Here is a 20,747-nt window from a genome sequence, read left to right on the forward strand (position 1 = left end):
AGTAAATAGGTATACATATAATAATTTTAATTTTCTTCACTTATGTTTGGCAGGAACCCATTAAACATGGTGAAGGCCTCCTCCAAGTCCTTCCATTTGGTTCTATTTTGGGCTACCTGTATCCATCGAGGGCCAGCGATAGCTTTTATATCATCCTCCCATTTTGATATCGGGCGACCCTTTTTTCTTTTCCCTTGTGGCCCTTCCCATGCAGTTATTCTTGCAGTCCATCTCTGGTCCTTAAGTCTGGCTACATGACCAGCCCACTTCCACTTTAAGTTTCTGGCATATTCAAGAGCATCTATAGATTTTGTTTTTTCTCTGATTTTTGTGTGTCTGATTTTTTGAACCTTTCTTATATTCAGCAGACTTCGCTCCATTCCTCGTTGGCAGCTTACTATTAGATTATTGGCCTTTGATGTAAACTTCCAAGTTTGGCAGCCATAGGTCAAGCATGGTAGAATGCAGGAATTTAGAACCTTGGTTTTTAAGTATATTGGCAACGTACTTTTAAATACTTCACGTAAATTCCAGTACTTGTTCCAGGTGTGTTGGATTCTTCTTCCAATCTCCATCTCATTGCTTTTTCTTTCAAAGCTGATCTGTTTTCCTAAGTAAATATAGTGGTTTGTGTATTTCAATAGTTCGTTTCCGACTGTTATTTTCTTTCTAGCACTATTTGTCATTACCATAGTTTTTGTTGTATTCATTTCTAATTTTCTAATATTCTAATATAAATATATATAATATAATATAATATATAAATTTCTAATATATATATGTACCGGCTTGTGGTACATAAGGGAGTTTCTCGTGGTAATAAAACTCCAACACTTGATATTGTTCTGATATATTTTAATGGAGATGTACAGCGAGCTTGAAGAGCGGGTAGTGAATGATGGTGAATACATTAACTTATTAAGCTGTGATACTTAGCGCCTTAGAAAGCTAGCATCTTTGGTATTGCTCTAAAATAATTGAAGGCACTGGCCTGAACATCTTCCGGCCCCGGGAGTGAACATGAAATGCTCTTTAATTTAACAAAGTAAAACAAAACAAATGTACTAAATTTGAAAAAAATCAAGGACTTAAGTAAATAAATAGAGTAAATAATCTAAGCTCAAGCTAGATAATAGTACATACTCCAGCAAAGGTAAATTTTAAAATTAAATACAAGTTACAACTAAATACAAAAAAGGTTTCTTCAAGCCTTCTTCTTCAGCCAGATTCATCAGCCATGAAAAGGGGACAAAGCCTCGTAAACGGTCTCCGTACACAGCCCTTGGTGGTGGTAATATCGGCAACTCTTGAAACTCCATCAGGTCCAGGGAAAAGGCGAGCGACTCGTCCAAGACGCCAACATAGCGGTGGAGCATTGTCTTCTTGTAAAAGAACCAGATCGCCGATCTTCAGTCTGCCAGAGTTAGTCCTCCATTTCGTCCTCTGTTGGAGTTCAGCAATGTATTCCCGTTGCCATCTTTTCCAAAAATGCTGGCGGAGTCGCTCAATCCGCGCATATCGTTGAAGAGATGTTTCTGGTCGGTCTTCCAAAGCAGGAGAAGGCATTGCGTTCAGCGGTCTCCCGATGAGAAAGTGCCCTGGGGTAAGGGAAAGTAGGTCTTTAGGACAGGCAGGAAGAGGGCATAAGGGACGACTGTTTAGTACAGCCTCCACTTGCGCAAACAAGGTTGACAATTCTTCAAATGTTAAATGACTATTTCCCACGACGCGGCGCAAATGGTGCTTAGCGGACTTTACGCCAGCTTCCCATATACCACCGAAGTGAGGAGCGTAAGCAGGTGAGAAATTAAATTTAATGCCTTCCTGGCTAGCAAAATCAGACAGAGGTACTGCAGCGGATTTAATAAAATCACCTATTTCTTTCGCAGCAGCAACAAAATTGCGACCATTGTCGCAGAATATTTCCACTGGCTTTCCTCGTCGAGCTATAAATCGGCGAAGTGTCATAATAAAAGCATTTTTACTTAAATCGCTTACGGCCTCTAAGTGGATACATTTGTAACGCAAACATACAAATAAGCAGAGATAGCACTTAATTAGACGGCTACCTCGACCTTTACGATTGAGTATATAAAAGGGTCCTGCCATGTCTATACCTACAGACATAAATGGATACTGAGGTGTGATGCGCTGCTGGGGCAAAATCGCCCATCTTTGGCAATAGTGTATTACCACGTAAACGCACACAACGCACACATTTGTTTACAGTGCGCCGCGCTAAGTACCTACCATTGACTGGCCATACGTATTCACGGACGGTCGCTAGTAGTAGTTGGGCACCTGCATGCATGCTACGTAAATGTTCCTTTTCAAATATTAATTTCGTTAAATGATGTGACGCATGCAACAAAATAGGGTGTTTTTTGTCGTAAGCATAATCTGAATTGCTAATACGTCCACCAACTCTTATTAATCCTATATCGTCAAGAAATGGAGACAGAGATAGTATTTTACTTTTAGTTTGTATTGGTTTATTTTTAAGTAAGCAATCGCGTTCCACGGCAAAAGATTCGCCCTGCGCCACCGTACAAAGATAATGAAATGACGAATTCAATTCGTCAACAGTCAAGATACCCGTAATTTTAGTATTTTTATATTTTAAGTTATGTATAAATCTTTTTATGTATGCAATTGTTCGTTGAAGCCTTGTAAATTTAGAGAAATTTTCAAAATTAATTATGCCTTTGTCTATGATAACAGTGTTAGATTTTGTCTCGGGTAAATGATCAATTTTTTCGTTTAGCAGAGGCCATTCTGACTCGTCTTTAGTTAAGAAGTTAGGTCCACTCCACCATAATGGCATGTGTAGTAACTGAAGGGCATCCACCCCCCGCGAAATTACATCAGCAGGGTTTACTGCGGTCGGTACATATCGCCATGATGATTTATCTGAGAGTTGTATTATTTCGGCAACGCGATTAGCAACAAACACCTTTAATTTATTTGAATTATTGTTTATCCACGCAAGTACTATACTAGAATCACACCAGTGCACGACGCGTGCAGGCGCATACCTAAGTGACTGCAATGTTGACCTACTTAGTTTGGCAGCGAGCAAAGCAGCGCACAGCTCCAAGCGAGGTACAGTCGTAGGCTTTAACGGTGCTACCTTGGACTTCGAATTTAGTAATCTACAAGTGACTAGACCATGTTCGTCGATTGATCGCATGTATATACATGCTCCGTATGCATTTGGAGATGCATCACTGAATACATGCATTTCTATTTTTGTAGGCGAGTCGCACAAAACTCGTCTAGGGATTTCTAAATTTTTTAAAGACAGCATGGCTTTGTAAAATCTTTCCCACTCATTACTTATATCTAGTGGAACAGACTGGTCCCAATCCAGTTTGTGTTTCCACAATTTTTGCAGCAACATTTTAGGTTGTATGATGAAAGGACTTAATAAACCCAAGGGGTCAAAAATCTTGAATGCATTAGACATAATTGAACGCTTTGTTACAACATTTGGTTCACTTGTATTTTTTATAGGAAAATGAAATGTATCATTTGTCGGACTCCATCCCAAGCCTAGAGTGCTCGACGATTCACTTATCAATAAGTTTTGTTGAATATTTTCGTTTGAGTCCACGAATAAGTTTTTCGAGTTACTCTTGAATTTACGGAGATTAAAACAACCGGTTCTTAATGCACGAGTAACTTCGCTCTGAATGTACCTTAACTGCTGTTCGTCGTCGGCCCCTGTGATAAGGTCGTCGACGTAAAAATCATGTTTTATTATAGTTTTTATAAGTGAATCTTCATGCTCCTCCCCTAATTGAACTAAGCAGCGCGTGCTCAGATAACTTGCGCTCGCGGTACCGTATGTCAAAGTGTTTAACCGTAACGTTTTTATGTGCTCAGACTCATTGTCCCGCCATACAATAAGCTGTAAATCTCGGTCGGTTTCATCTACCTGAACTTGTCTATACATTTTCTCGATATCGCCAGTTAATATATATTTGAAATGACGCGCTCGAATTAATATGCTAAACAATGAGTCTTGAACGTTAGGCCCCACCATCGAGATATCATTTAGAGAATATCCTGATGAAGATTTCTCCGAGCCATTAAACACGACGCGAAGCTTGGTGGATTCGCTGTCTTGTTTTAGAACAGCATGGTGACAGAGAAAGTAGGAAGGGACAGGCCTTGTTATGGTAGATTGAGACAAATGTCCGAGTACAGAGCACTCATTTATGAAACTTGAGTATTCTGAACTTAATGTAGGATTGCGCCTGAACCTTTTTTCTAGACTGAACAATCGTCTTTTGGCTAGCCCGTAAGTATCGCCTAAGCAATCTGGGGAAGACGATAAGGGCAACTTAACGCAAAAGCGGCCGTCTTCCAGTCTCTTAGTATTTTCTAAAAAGTGCATTTCACAAAATTCATCATTCTCGGATTCAGTTTTGGCGAATGAAACCTCTTCCAGTTTCCAAAACCTTTCTAGCGAGCTATGTATTTCGTCTGACGTCATCGTGGCGTGGTTGCAGTTAGCAGCACTGGCAACAGTAATTGAGTCCATTACCGGTCCGGACACCAACCATCCTAATTTAGAACTGCGTAATTTAGGAATTCTAGGACCAAGACATTTTTGCTCGTTGCCTAAAACATCCCAAAAAATATCAGCGCCGATCAACATGTCAACAGACGCCGGCTTATAAAAGGTTGGGTCGGCCAACTGGATGTCGTCAGGTATTATTAATTTATTAAAATTGATCGATGATCTCGGTAAATTACTAGTTATCTCATTTAAGACATAACAAAACAACAATACATTGAAGTCTGTATTTCGTGACTTTAATTGAACGTCACATTTTTCGACAACCCTATCTGAACAATTATTGCCAATCCCTATGACCTTGAGCGAGTCTATGGGACATGAATCGAGTGATAGTTTATGTTGTAAACGTTTAGTTATAAACGATGACTGACTGCCACAATCTAGCAATGCCCGTACTACTTGTGTTTCCTTTGTTCTCGGATTCACTAACTCGATTAGGGCGGTGGATAGTAGTACTTCAGTGCACGTTTGATTTGACAAATTTACGGCAGTTATTTCGTCCTGATTGTAACATTCCGTGGAGGCGTGGTTGACCACCGACTGCTCCGGGTTATGCAACAGGGAATTATGTTTTTTCTGACAAATTCGACACGGACCTACACGACATTCGCGCTCGGGGTGGCCTTGCCTTAAGCAATTTTTACATAATTTGTATAATTTAACATCAGCTAAACGCCCATCAATGTTCTTATCTTTAAATACGGAACAGTCATAAATCCTATGATTCATTCCGCAGACGATGCAAATGTAATTAGATTTTGACTTATCATTTTTTAGACTAATAAATGCTTTCGTTTGATTTGATTTTTCTTGTTTATTTCTGCTTATATTATAATATTTATTATTTCGATTGTTATAATATTTATTCATGTTAGTATCATCAGAACTGCGCGATGTAAATGATGCATTTTTGCCGTTATTTTTACGGTTAAGAGATTCTAAAACATCTGCACGATCTGTGAGTGTTTTGAAAAAGTTATTTAAAGTAGGCTGACCATCAACCGTGCTTACGTACTCTTCCCACTTGGCTAACGTTTGAGTGTGCAATTTTGACGACATCATAAAAATTATTAGTGTATCCCACTGGTCTGTCGGCTGACCGAGACTGCGTAAGGCGCGTAAGTTTTTTGTTACTGTATCCACTAGAAACCGAAGTGACTTCTCTGTTTCATTTGTAGCAGGCTCGATACTAAACAAGGCGCTTAAATGGTGATTCATCAACAATCTTTTGTTGCTGTAGCGGTCGCAAATTAACTTCCAAGCCTCCTCATATGTATTAGATGATATTTCTAAATTGGAAATAACTCTAGCAGCAGCCCCTTCTAAATAGGATACTAAATAGTGATATTTTTGAATAGGAGATATTTTACTATTATCATGGATTAGACTCTTAAACGTGTCGTGAAATTCAAGCCAGCGGAAATACGCACCATCAAACTTCGCGATATTTATTTGAGGCAGCTTAACACCTACATCATGATCGTGAGAACACTGAGGCACGTGAATGATGGATTCCCGTCTCTGATCATCCTCAGCCTTATTGTATTTGTCAATAATATTTTTACCTGTGGCAATATTTAAAATAAACTCATGCTCAATATTCTCTCGCTCTTCTAGTTCTTCAGATAAATTATTGTGATTCAGAACCTCAATCTCTTCCTGCAAGCCGTCAAAGCGTGCCGATAATGTCTCAAACTTTTGTAGCTTTAAATTCAACTCCGTTAACTCCATAGAAGTCAACTGACGTTTTTGGATTTGATTTACTAAGTAGTTTTTAAATTTGGTCACTTGACCTTTTACAGAACTACGTCTACGGTATAACTCATCCAACGTTGAGAAATCGACACCCTTTGTGGAAGTCATCATGGAAATAATGACAAACTAATTAATAAGTTATAAAATCTCACGCTCCTCAAAACGGTGTATTGCTCCGCTTGTCGCTCCGCTTAGCACCAGTTGCAGCTGCCGCACGCTGACCGCGTCAAGATAATATGACGTAAGACCTAGATCGCTAGGCTCAAGCCGCAATCTTATCGCACCTATAACGCACAGGCAGTGGCGTGAACAAAGCGAATTGACAATGAAGAAGGCGGATTTATTCTAAAACCAAAACTTGAGCCGTTTAGTTACACACACCCAGTTTTCCACGTTTTATTTTTATGTAAAATAATAAAAAATGTGCACTAATCAAGGCAATTCGATAAAATATATATTAATTTAAAGCAAAATAATGAAAATAATACTTGCTAAACGCAATGAAAGCTTTTAATCGGGAATTTAATAATTAATAATTTTATTGAGGGTACGTTGGCAAGGAAAGGGCACTTATCTTTTTGCAGACCTCAGCTCCCGGCGTGAACCTTTAGCTGATCCACTGACCACTCCTGTCCTGAAGTCCGGATAAGTTGGCTCCTTGATTCCGATATTCTTGACAACCAAGGGGAGTCCCGTGATTTCTTCCTTAACTTGTATAGTTCCCCTCATGGGCCACCAATTTATGTACCGGCTTGTGGTACATAAGGGAGTTTCTCGTGGTAATAAAACTCCAACACTTGATATTGTTCTGATATATTTTAATGGAGATGTACAGCGAGCTTGAAGAGCGGGTAGTGAATGATGGTGAATACATTAACTTATTAAGCTGTGATACTTAGCGCCTTAGAAAGCTAGCATCTTTGGTATTGCTCTAAAATAATTGAAGGCACTGGCCTGAACAATATATATATATATATATACACATATATATCTTTATAAAGATCGTAAATATTGGATCCACGTATCCACATAAGATTCATGAGATGTTCACGCCTTCATTCTCTCTTGTGTTGTATTTGAACGTTCTCACGTCGCGTCTGTTGAGTCACAGAACGAATGTTGCATGTGTTCAACCTAATGTAATATATTATATAATTAACATTATGTTCTTCATGGAGTTTTGTAAATGTTTTACCATCTTTAAAGTTATATGTGCATGATAAATACTTGATGGTGAATAGCTACCGTCGCGCAGGGACAACAGCAATGCCAGAGGCAGACAAAACGCTGCCGACTTCCTTTGATTTGTTTCATCAATTCGACGGTCTCAATTAATAAAAAAACTCGGTAAGCTACCGCTTAAAATTCGGGCAGAAGATGCGCAATCCTGGGTGGAACGATTCTCTCAGTGGGGTCAGTCGAGTAAATAACATGTCTTCATTGAGGGTGAGTTTACAGGCTGGTCACGTCGCGGGGGTGTCGCGAGGGATGCCAGATGTACCGGCCTCTCGGGGATGAACATTTGAGACGCTATGATGACTTAAACGGTATTATGATTTGTGCGACACTTCTGGTTTCACATCTTTTTATAAATATCGTAAAATGAGTATCCAACTCCCAGTCTTTAGTTTACCGACATTACGTTTGTATTTTAATATCCACGCTGACGGCTCAAAAATTATTAAAGAAAGATTCTCTATTTTTACTGAGTAAAAACCTAGTTCTAAAACATTATGTTCAGAGTATTAGTTGGACTTTACCATAATATTAAAGCTACAAAACTTCGTCATACAAGTACAAAATGATCATGTTTGAAGTTCGAGAATACCATAAAGGCATCGAAAATTTATGTACTTGGCAACTCTGAGTCTCGCCCTAAGCCAAAGTTAAAGTTGGGCGGGCAGTTTAACGTTTTAAATGCATGCATTTATATCGTTGATGGCGTGGTAACGACATCCTCCATTACGCGAACGAAAGCTGCATTTTAAAAAGTTTTATGGATTCGGAACGTACTCACACTATGATAATTATTTTTTGTCAAAGATTATATTAGTTGATAGTGGTTTACATATCGAGCCAAAAAGTACTTGTACATACTTTCCCTAGTTATAAATGTAAGATCTCAATTAAATTTAGCAAACTAATACTTTTGAATGTGCAATAAGAAACTTATAAAGTTTTTAGATTGAAGCATTAAGTAAAGTAAATCAGGAGTAATTTCGTAACAAAAAACTAGTGAGCAGTCAAACTGTGGGCCGACTCATTAAATAGCTTATTACCGAATTCATGAAGACGAGACGGAAGGAGGAGTTCAAGCGGCGATATTGCTTCGCGTCGTCCCACCGCCACTCGAAGCTGTTTGAGATTTATAAGGCTCTGCTTAAAATGACACTGCAAGCGGGAAATACGTTTTCGTAGCGTTTCGGTAGAATGAATCTCTTTCTAAAATATTTATTGAATATTTATGTTACAAACTATCTGCTGCCAATACGTAGCACGTATTAATAATATATATATATAATTTAATTCGGACTATCTATGTATATAAAAATGAATTGCTGTTCGTTAGTCTCGCTAAAACTCGAGAACGGCTGGACCGATTTGGCTAATTTTGGTCTTGAATTATTTGTGGAAGTCCAGAGAAGGTTTAAAAGGTAGATAAAAATGAAAATGCTCGGAATTAAATAAAAATAACAATTTTGTTTTTCCTTTGATGTGTCCTCCGTCGGACGGATTCCTTTTGTTTGTTTTAAGTTTATTTTATACAAAAGCTTAGGTCTTTTATTTATCGATTGAGGCACTACGAAGTCTGCCGAGTCAGCTAGTATTTTATAAAATATTTCAAGTGTATATTGTTCAAAAGTCAGTCTATTAAGATCGCGATCCGTTTGTTAAAGTTTCTTCAACGATAAGCAACGTCCCGGTAGAGCGCGGGGCCCGAGCATGCCGCCCTGACAACCTGTCTTTCTCTTCACGGTTTTTATTTTATTGCTTAGATAGGTGGACGAGCTCACAGCCCACCTGGTGTTAAGTGTTTACTGGAGCCATAGACATCCACGACGTAAATGCGCCACCCACCTTGAGATATAAGTTCTAAGGTCTCAAGTACGCATTACTGCTTCACGGCAGAAATAGGCAGGGTGGTGATACCTACCCGTGCGGACTCACAAGAGGTCCTACCACCAGTAAACAAAAGGTCCTACCACCAGGGCGGTCGTGATCGTCATTCAGTATCATTACTGTGGGCAGATGTTATGCGGCTCTCAAGCAATTGCTACTTCTTCCGGTCTGTGGTAAGCCTGGTAGACTCATTCAAACAACTGCCAAGTGCCGACTTGACCTGGTCGATCATCGCATGGGCAACCTTCCACGCGGTCTGGTGCCTTCTACTTTGCCGTGAACGACTAGGCGCTCAATTGAATCATTTCAGTTATTTCATGTCAGTTATTTTATACAAAAATTAAAGAAGCGTTAATAAGAGCGTGTCTCAGTTGTCTTGGCGGTGCGAAATGCCTACTCGCTCGAGCTAAATATGTAGCAGTGACCAGCAGGCGTTGTCTCTGGCATTCCGCCAAGAAAACCGATGAGTTGAGTTTTTGTTGCAAATTGTTCGCGATTTCGGCAACTTGTTAACAACTTTGCTTGCGAACTGGTAATGAGTTATAACTGCAGAATGAGGGTACTACAAAAACTAATAGGCTCGTGTAATTTTCAAGAAGTTTCCTGTGAAGTTCTCTTAAAATGTGTAATTATTTTCTGTTGACCAACACATACTTGTGGCCATTAAATAAACAATACGCTCTTTATCTAAATAGATTGTGGTAAAACTAAATAAGGTAAAAACGACGTAAAATTATCTACATATTTGTATGTTATTTTCAAAGTATTCCAAGTCAGTATTCTGCCTTAAGATTTATAGGGCTGTAACTTGTTCGATTCAATTCCGATAACTCAACACTCAATTTGCCCTCTGTTGGGATTCTAGGTGTGTGCGTTGAAACATCTATAATGGTATAATAATTGAAGTTGTCGACGTACACAGCGAGTAATTGCGTGCGTGTCTATAAATTATGATGCACTTGCTTTTGTTGAAAATATTCCGTGAGTAATCTGAGTCGTTTTTTGAGTCAGTAAAAAGAGATGTTTAAGCGTTCGACTTATGCCGAGATGTTTATTTTAAAATTGACAATGCCAAGTAGCGGACTGTACAGCTTGTAAAAGTAAACTTAAATATTTTAGTAGTGCAATAATCATGATTGGAATTGAAAAAAATATATTTGTAAGCTCTTTACTGCTATGCGCCTATTATGAAATTCGACGATAATAACATAATAATTTCACCTTCATATTCGCTTCAAGTCATTAGAACCGACAGAATTTATCTCTCCGGTCGATCATAGGCTACTGAGGGATCAAATGTTTTTATATAAAATAATAAATAACGAGATTGATTCGAGCTATCTTCTTTCCAAAATTTCATTTAAATGTAGTCGTATTTCCGCGCGTTCTAAACAGACCTTCCACATGTCCACGGCTCGAACGAAATATGCTTCTAACTCTTTTGTCCGTAGATCTTGTAGGTTGTATGATGCTAAGTTCTCTAATGCTGATATCTTTTGCTTGTCACTTGTAGCATATAAAAAGCTATTTTGGAATATTTATAAGGTGATTTAGTCCGGTGAGTATTACTAAGTTTACAGTGTAAGTTGATGTACATAGTAGTGTGTGCGTGTTGCGTTGCTTTTGTTTTTTTTTTTGCGTAAACATAAATTTCTCTTTTTTTGCCTTTGTTCACTTTCTACTCATATGTGATGTTGATGGTGGAAACATGTTTGGCTATTATTTTAGCTATTTTTTTAAATATTATATGTTTATTTTGTACTGTTGGTTTCCCAAATAAATAAATCACCTCATAGTATCACCTGTTTACATAATATGCACATAAAAACATATCACTAAATAATCAAGCCATTTCAATTTAAAAAGTGACAGGACCCTATCTGTTTTACAAGTCCAACTGTAGAACACAATCGACTACTGCAACATTTATAGTAACTATTCAACTAGAGTCTCAGCACTGCTCATTGACATAATGTATTCATTAAAATAAAAAAATAAAAAAACCTAACTTAAATCTACATATGTCATTGTAGTAGTATATTCTAATTCTAAGTTAAATGCAACTTTCTTTTGAACCATCCAACAAGTTGAAATGGATGGATATAAATCATTGAATTATAAAATCATTAAATTTATATAATGCTGCTATATAAAGACGACATTCATAATTTTGGAACTCTATAACAAAAGAATATAATTTTATAGTATGACCATAACCGGCTTTTGTTATAAAATACGCAGTGTGGTACTGCATTGCGCACTTCTCGCGAGCCCCACAGGAGTATGTGGGGTGCGAGACGAGCTAACTCCGCTTGTAGCCTTCTAGAACATTCGATAACTTTAATGTTCCACGAAGTGTAAACTAATACTACACTTCCGTTTGTGGCTCTGCATTATTTTGAAATGTTGATCAATTTGTGAATGTACTGCCAATAAAAATTAACGAATTAATTAAAAACGAACGCTGATGATGATAGTCAAGCGACTACTATCCATTCATCCCCTCCGTATCAATTCAAAGTTAACAAACGGCCACTCACTCGGGAATGCATCTGAAGCCATTTCTGTAGAAAAACTGCCGTTGCCGGTGTCGAACTCCTAATCCCTGTTCTGCAGGCATGAGAAACGCACAATACCTTCCATTAAAAATTTTGACATTTTAATAAAAAATAATAATTAGTGCAATCGAAGGCAGTCTCCTGGTAGCGAGCTGTGCTACGGCAAATGGTAAGTCCTCTTAGAGGATGCACCTACGACAATTTTATCAAATTTGAATAAGATTTAGAGATTACAATCAAGAACGTTGGTGAATAATGTAATACGTCAGCTTAATGGCCGAGTCCCTCTTTAAGTGCGTAGTGACAAGCCAGGCCCCGGCGGTTCAATCAGGCCACTGCAGCTTCGCAGGCGAAGGATCGTATTAGTGAGCTCTCGGCACCAGAATTGTTTCAAAATATTTCCATTTCGGCAAGCTCAACAAAATGTTCATGTACCCTCATCAGCGCTTCAGAAGTAACGGCAGATTTATTCATGACTATTACGGTTCTGCGACGCAACAGTCTAATTCCTTCGGGGCCATCATCAGAAGTATCCCTTGTTATTATATCATTTACATTTTCTGTCGCGAATATTCACGAAACAGGTCATGTTCTGACAATTTGCAGGGAAGGCGTCACGTTTCGCGACGTAAGCTGCTGTTATCTGGACGGGACCGCCCCGACTTTTTTGAGCTCCTCACTCACAAAATATTGTCCCCGCAGAGAATTTGCATACATTTACATTATAATCCGTGTTGTTTGGGGGTATTCGCAGTGTATTTGATGCGACCAGGTGCGAATTTCAGGGTTTTTAAACAAATAACCTTTGAAAATTTTATTTCGACTAAATAATGCCCATATAAAGATGATCCGAGCGGAACACAAGTCGCCTGATAATGAGGTGCTAATGTTCTTTAGTTTGAATTCCGTTTAGTTAGTAATGAGTGTAATAAAATGAAATACCCAAACGTTGCGTAATTACTATTGATATAGTAAGCGGCACGTAAATTGGCAAGGTTTTGATGTAGTGGGGGTAATGTCGCGCATAGTGCACATTGCAACAAAAAAATGGTCACTTTTATTGCCCGCATATAATTTTATTTTATTTTATTTTTTATTTGCCATAATTTGTTTTTAAGCCTGTGTGTTTAGAAGAAAGTTAAAGAAAAGAGAGGAATTCGTGAAGTGTATTAGGTGTTATAAATAAAATACAATTAAAAGTTAGGAAGTTTATTTAAAAAATATACTTCATATTAAAAATTATGTGTCGCCATCATCACTATCATTTTCTAATAGTGCTACCCCTTGGATTAAATTTATGGTAGCACCTGAGATGGTGGAAGGAGTTGGCTCCTCATCGTTGACATAACGAAAAGTCGCTGTCGTCACTGGCGTAAATAATAAAACGCTCAGTGATTGAATCGACTATATGGTCATTGGTATTTGGTCCTGGCATTGCAAACAAATTTAAAAGATTAACACTCGTAACAAAAACTAAATTTAAAACAATAATAACAACTTGTAACAAAAACTCAATATAAACAAAGGGTTCCTACAATTTAGTAGGCGCATGTGTAATCAGGAGCGAACGGAACGTGGACGCGGTGCGGGACGGGAGGGTCGACTGACTCACCAATCGCGCGCTCGGAACGGTGCTACGTCTTTCTCCGCGTCCCGCTTGACAACCAAAGAGACCTAAAAAACGACTTCTGCGCATCTGACGATTCTTGCCAAGTTACGTGCCGGGGACTATATCACGTGTAAAGTGCGCACTGTTGGCCCACACAGGGTGGCACAGTTAGGATCAGTCTGCCTCTGTATGTCGCAAGACAGACGTCATACAATACAATGACGACTTCAAGGAGAGTGGCGGCCCCACGGTGTTACACCTACAGGCTTCAGTAAGGATTGAACTGGACGGATCTTATTAAGAACAATTGAAAACGACAATGAAGATTTAAGTTGACATAGATTTGAAATAAAATATTGATAAAATACTATCTACGGATAGATATCAGTTTATTATAATAAAGCTGATACGATCTCCGCGAAACTATGTTCATTTTAAACATTTTCGGGAAATATTTACATGTGCTAATACTAATAAATAATTGATTGACATGCCCAAGAGGTGACTGTCTGTAAAATGAACGAATACAGGTCGACGCGGGTTTTACATTTTTCTAAATGTCGCCCACTGTAGTAATTTCTTGATATCGAAAATTAATTAGCTCTGCGGTCTCTTTTCTAAAGTGTTAAATATGAAACTCAAAATATTCCGGCAAGTTCGTATCTGCTTCAAAATGGAATGAATCTCCGAAGGGCGGTGCATTAAGCGGGGTCAAATAGTTTTATTGAGTTCGCGGGTGCCCTCCCCTCCCCCGGTGATTAATGTACTTGTTTAATAATAAATGTATTGTTAATGTATTTCTTGAAGTTTAATACAAACTCACTTTTAATATGATTTATGGTTGCGTTTTAACGTCTTTATTGTTTTATGGATTCTATGATCATTCGTTTTTCGTAAGTTCAAGAGAAATTTGATTTGTTTGTTTATGAATAAGAATGACTTTAAAAATGTTATTAAGGTAAAATTTCCGCAGTATTAATTTATGGAGCTCGGTTGATTGACAAAACTGGCTGTTGAATCCTTGGTGTTAAGTGGTTACAGCTAAAAAAAATTTATTGCTTAGGTGATTGGACGAGCTCACAGCCCACCTGGTGTTAAGTGGTTACGTGCGTAAATGCGCCACTCACCTTGAGATATAAGTTCTAAAGTATCAGTATATTTACAACGGCTGCCCACTTTTCAAGCCGAAACGCACTACTGCTTCACGGCGGAAATAGGCAGGGCGGTGGTACCTACTCGTGCGGACTCAAAAGAGGTCCTACCACCAGTAAAATAGCTAGCCATAGATATTAAAATGCGAGTGCCATCCCCTTGAATCACGAGGTCAAAATTCCAAACGTATGCATAAAATCTATCCTCCTTTTCAAACCGGAAGACATGACTGTTTCGCGCGGCAGAATCCGGCGGGAGGGTGGTGGACACCCATGAAGCCGTATACACAATAAGCCTTACCTTTTTTCCTACTCGTAGCCTCAAGGGGCTATCCTAGTATCACCCTTCCGAGAGAGTTTGTTAACACTGTGCTGTAAGCTCGCCGGTCTGGTCAATAATTACACAGACTATATTTTTGGAACGAAGTTCCTTATGGGAGGATGCGGAGGGGTACTCTAACTGAGAAAAACGTCCGTAACGTGCTTGGGGTTGTAACGGGGTTGGTGCTTCCCGCTTCCGTAGGTTTAACCCGCGATTCCCTACAAGTGACCCCTGGGTGGTGCAAAACGGGAGCCGAATACATAATCGGTGGTAGGACTTGTCCGACTGGCTGGCGACCACCCTCCAACTAGAGTCCGCCGCCAAATAGCCTAGCTGTGTTCCGGCGTGTAGGTTGGAGAGCCAGTTCTATTCCTTCCCTTTCCCCTTCCTTGCTGGGGGTGAGTCTTGGTGACGCCTGGAACATGCGGAGCAGACGTGCGTGCGAGCTCACGGGGCGTGATTGTTTGACGGGGGTATAGGGAGACCTAGTGAAACGGTATCCGCTGCCGCCCGCCGGTCAGTAGGGGACCTGAACCCGGGTGTCTCTACTAAACTCCGCCCCGGGAAGCTGTCCCGCCAACCGGTGTAAAATCCTGTCGTGCGGTCGTCGTGCCGGAGTCGGAGACCGGAGTGGATCCCGGCGATCGTACGCAGGGTGGACTGGGGGCCCTTCCATGCCCTGCGTCAGTCTCTCACGCAACCCGTGGTCGAGCACGTACTATGTTCCGCGCTTCATTCAGGTGTTGCCTCGATCTCACCTCCAACATCCTACCTCTCCTAATCCTACTCTCCAGAAATATAATTTATGAAGTCGAAAAAAAAGAAAAGGGTTTTACAGGCGGTTCCCCATTCCACATTTAATGTGGATTTCAGCAATGTCAGGGCCTACATAGCAACCTTGACGCCGTACACCACCACCTTGAGACGGCGCAGCCTGCCCTGCTTTTTTTAACGGAGACGCAGATATCTGCTCCGGACGATACCTCATACCTTGAATACCCCGGCTACGTATTGGAGCACAACTTCCTACGTAAAGCCGGGGTGTGCGTATTCGTCCGGGCGGATGTCTGTTGTCGCCGTCTTCGGGGCCTCGAACAACGGGACCTGTCCCTATTGTGGCTGCGCGTGGATCACGGGGGCTGTATCCGAATCTACGCGTGCCTGTATAGGTCCCACAGCAGTGATGCAGGTTCAGCTCTGTTTGAGCATGTGCAAGAGGGACTAACCGCGTGCTTGAGCAGTACCCATCTGCGGAGGTAGTGGTTCTTGGAGACTTTAACGCTCACCACCAAGAGTGGTTGGGGTCCAGAACCACTGACCTCCCGGGTCGGACTGCCTACGATTTCGCCTTGGCCTACGGCTTCTCCCAGCTGGTGACACAGCCCACCCGTGTCCCAGATATCGAGGGGCACGAGCCTTCTTTGTTGGACCTTCTGCTGACCACAGATCCGGCCGGATACAGTGTGGTGGTCGACGCTCCGCTAGGATCGTCTGATCACTGCCTTATTCGTGCTGCCGTACCACTCTCTCGTCCCGGTCGTCGAAGGACGACCGGGTATCGTAGAGTTTGGCGGTATATGTCAGCAGATTGGGATGGATTGCGTGAATTCTACGCATCCTACCCATGGGGGCGGTTCTGCTTTTCCTCTGCTGATCCTGACGTCTGTGCGGACCGTCTTAAAGACGTGGTGCTCCGGGGGATGGAATTTTTTATTCCCTCCTCTGAAGTGCCCGTTGGGGGTCGCAGCAGACCCTGGTATAACAATGCCAGTAGGGATGCTGCACACCTCAAGCGGTCCGCATACGTGGCATGGGATAATGCCAGGAGACGTCGGGATCCTAACATCTCAGGGGAAAGGCGGAAATATAACGCCGCTTCCAGGTCCTACAAGAAGGTAATTGCCAAGGCGAAGTCGGAGCACGTTGCTAGAGTTGGCGAGCGATTAAAGAGCTATCCCTCCGGGAGCCGTGCTTTTTGGTCGCTCGCCAAAGCTGCAGAAGGAAACTTTTGCAGGTCTAGTCTCCCACCACTGCGCAAGTCCGATGACACTCTGGCCCACAGCGCGAAAGAGAAGGCTGACCTTCTGGTCAAACTCTTCGCCTCAAACTCGACTGTGGACGACGGGGGTGCCACTCCACCGAACATCCCCCAGTGTGATAGCTCCCTGCCGGATATCTGCTTCACACAGAGTGCAGTTAGGCGGGAGCTCCGACTCCTGGACGTCCATAAGTCGAGTGGGCCAGACGGCATCCCCGCAGTGGTTCTTAAAACGTGCGCCCCTGAGCTGACACCTGCGCTAACGCGTTTGTATCGCCTCTCTTATTGCGCTAACAGGGTTCCGTCTTCATGGAAGACCGCCCACGTCCACCCTATCCCCAAGAAGGGTGACCGGTCGGACCCGTCGAGCTATAGGCCTATCGCGATAACTTCCTTGCTTTCCAAGGTGATGGAGCGAATAATAAATACACAACTCCTGAAGTATCTTGAGGATCGCCAGCTGATCAGTGACCGACAGTACGGTCTCCGTCACGGTCGCTCAGCTGGCGATCTTCTTGTATACCTTACTCACAGGTGGGCTGAAGCCTTGGAGAGCAAGGGCGAGGCTCTTGCTGTGAGCCTTGATATCGCGAAGGCCTTCGACAGGGTCTGGCATAGGGCACTTCTATCGAAGCTACCATCTTACGGAATCCCCGAGGGTCTCTGCAAGTGGATCGCTAGCTTTTTGGATGGGCGGAGCATCACGGTCGTTGTAGACGGTGACTGTTCTGATACCATGACCATTAACGCTGGCGTTCCACAAGGTTCGGTGCTCTCCCCCACGCTTTTCACCCTGTATATCAATGACATGCTGTCTATTGATGGCATGCATTGCTATGCGGATGACAGCACGGGGGATGCGCGATATATCGGCCATCAGAGTCTCTCTCGGAGCGCGGTGCAAGAGAGACGATCAAAACTTGTGTCTGAAGTGGAGAACTCTCTGGGGCGAGTCTCCGAATGGGGTGAATTGAACTTGGTTCAATTCAACCCGATAAAGACACAAGTTTGCGCGTTCACTGCGAAGAAGGACCCCTTTGTCATGGCGCCGCAATTCCAAGGAGTATCCCTGCAACCTTCCGAGAGTATTGGGATACTTGGGGTCGACATTTCGAGCGATGTCCAGTTTCGGAGTCATTTGGAAGGCAAAGCCAAGTTGGCGTCCAAAATGCTGGGAGTCCTCAACAGAGCGAAGCGGTACTTCACGCCTGGACAAAGGCTTTTGCTTTATAAAGCACAAGTCCGGCCTCGCGTGGAGTACTGCTCCCATCTCTGGGCCGGGGCTCCCAAATACCAGCTTCTTCCATTTGACTCCATACAGAGGAGGGCCGTTCGGATTGTCGATAATCCCATTCTCACGGATCGTTTGGAGCCTCTGGGTCTGCGGAGGGACTTCGGTTCCCTCTGTATTTTGTACCGTATGTTCCATGGGGAGTGCTCTGAGGAGTTGTTCGAGATGATACCGGCATCTCGTTTCTACCATCGCACCGCCCGCCACCGGAGTAGAGTTCATCCATACTACCTGGAGCCACTGCGGTCATCCACAGTGCGTTTCCAGAGATCTTTTTTGCCACGTACCATCCGGCTATGGAATGAGCTCCCCTCCACGGTGTTTCCTGAGCGCTATGACATGTCCTTCTTCAAACGAGGCTTGTGGAGAGTATTAAGCGGTAGGCAGCGGCTTGGCTCTGCCCCTGGCATTGCTGAAGTCCATGGGCGACGGTAACCACTCACCATCAGGTGGGCCGTATGCTCGTCTGCCTACAAGGGCAATAAAAAAAAAAAAAAAAAAAAAATTTATTAGTAACTAGCGACTCGCCCTCGCTTCGCTTCGGAAACATTAAAACACACATGAAACCAAAAAAATAAAATAAAAATAAAATTTAAAAAAGTAGCCTATGGTCATCAGGGACAATGTCGGCTTCTAATGGAAAAAGAATTTTTCAAATCGGTCTAGTAGTTTCGGAGCCTATTCGAAACAAACAAACAAACAAATATTTCCTCTTTATAATATTAGTATAGATATAGATACACACAGTGTATGACTTAACTTTGTAATAACGTACAAAAAATAACATATTTTTTTATTATTCATTGACCACGATCTCAGAGCGTTCGTTTGCGCAGTACACTAACTCTTATGCAAACAACCGTGAATGAAGTGTACCACAATAAGTTCGCACGTTACCGAATGACCGTGGGTTGTTGCGAAACCTCCAGTTTCATTTTCTATAAACCTCGAATAGAACTTAAAATTAATATTTTTATAATAAGGAACTTCGTTACTATCCGGTGTCCCACGACACCACACATCTTTTTTATTTATGTTATATTATGTATGTGGTATATTATGTGTGGTTTAACTGTCAACACTCTGGGGATACCGATGTGATTGACCTGGTTGCCCGCTTATCGTTATCTACCGGCGGCACCTAGTAAATAAATCTTATGTTAGTTGGCCACTGTTTTTGTTGTTAATATCTTTCAATCAACATTGGCTACATTAATGTGGTAGATTACTGTTGCTTGTCATATTTAATTTACAACAGAATATTCTCCAATAATTCCTTTAAGAAAAGTTTGTTTGTCAACTTGATAACTATATTTATTTTTACACAAAGCTTTGTATTTGGCATTATAGTGACCTTATATCTAAGCTTTTTCAATGATTTAGCCGTTGGATTATAATTTTTATGATCAAGCATTTTTTATTGACCTTGTAGGCAGACGAGCATACGGCCCACCTGATGGTGAGTGGTTACCGTCGCCCATGGACTTCAGCAATGTCAGGGGCAGAGCCAAGCCGCTGCCTACCAAGCCTAACTAATACAATTAACGATCTAAGCGAACACCGCCTTGGTTGAACCCCAGGCTAATCTACGTACATATTTTAAGAGACTCAACGCGAATATTTTTTTAATTACAGTAAAGATAAAATATGAGTACAGACAGAAATTTATCCTGCATGCCAGCCGAGACGATAAATGTTCCCAGAAGAATATTTTATGGTCCGTCACTGAAACGTCTGTGAAAGGCTAATTTGAAGTTTTAACGCAAATACGTCTCCATCCACGGGTACCGCGTAATTCTGGATGAAATGTACTCACGAGTTACCGTTTAGTTTTTGAAATTGTAAATAAAACCTAACATTTCCTGTAGCGTCCCGCGCGACAGTCACGTGTGCGGTGTGACAGTCGCATAATGCACGGCGCGCGACGTGACGCGACGACAGAGCCTTAATCAATCACTCGGAGATGGCGCAGCGTCAAGTGATCCCAGTGGAGGGGCGACTTTTACTTTAAGCTATGCATGTGGGGAGCTACCCGAGATGAAACAGAACTGCATTTTATTGGTAGTTGACTATGACGGAGTTAAAGATTGCAGCTCGCAGATCTTTGTGCTTCCTTGAGGCCTCCAGCTTTCCTCTACCAGAGACCGTCTACTGACTTTTTAATTCTTGCCAATTCATGCTTCCTGTCTACTATTACTACTAAAAATTTTTTTTAAATTTATGAGATAACTATGGGTAAATTATTTTTATATGTTGTAGCACATGCTCCCAAGACCCAAACAAGAACAAGCTATATTAAAAAATTAGAAACTTATGAT

General features: G+C 41.5%; 1 protein-coding gene across 25 annotated transcripts in view; it reads left to right on the top strand.

Annotated features, from left to right (window-relative positions):
• The window catches only part of LOC114252697 (uncharacterized), a 378,993-nt gene that overhangs the window by 240,400 nt on the left and 117,846 nt on the right, over nucleotides 1–20,747 (top strand). The window lies entirely within an intron of this gene.

The sequence above is a fragment of the Bombyx mandarina genome, chromosome 06 (genome assembly GCF_030267445.1).
Source record: "Bombyx mandarina strain Sakado chromosome 06, ASM3026744v2".
NCBI lineage: Eukaryota > Metazoa > Arthropoda > Insecta > Lepidoptera > Bombycidae > Bombyx > Bombyx mandarina.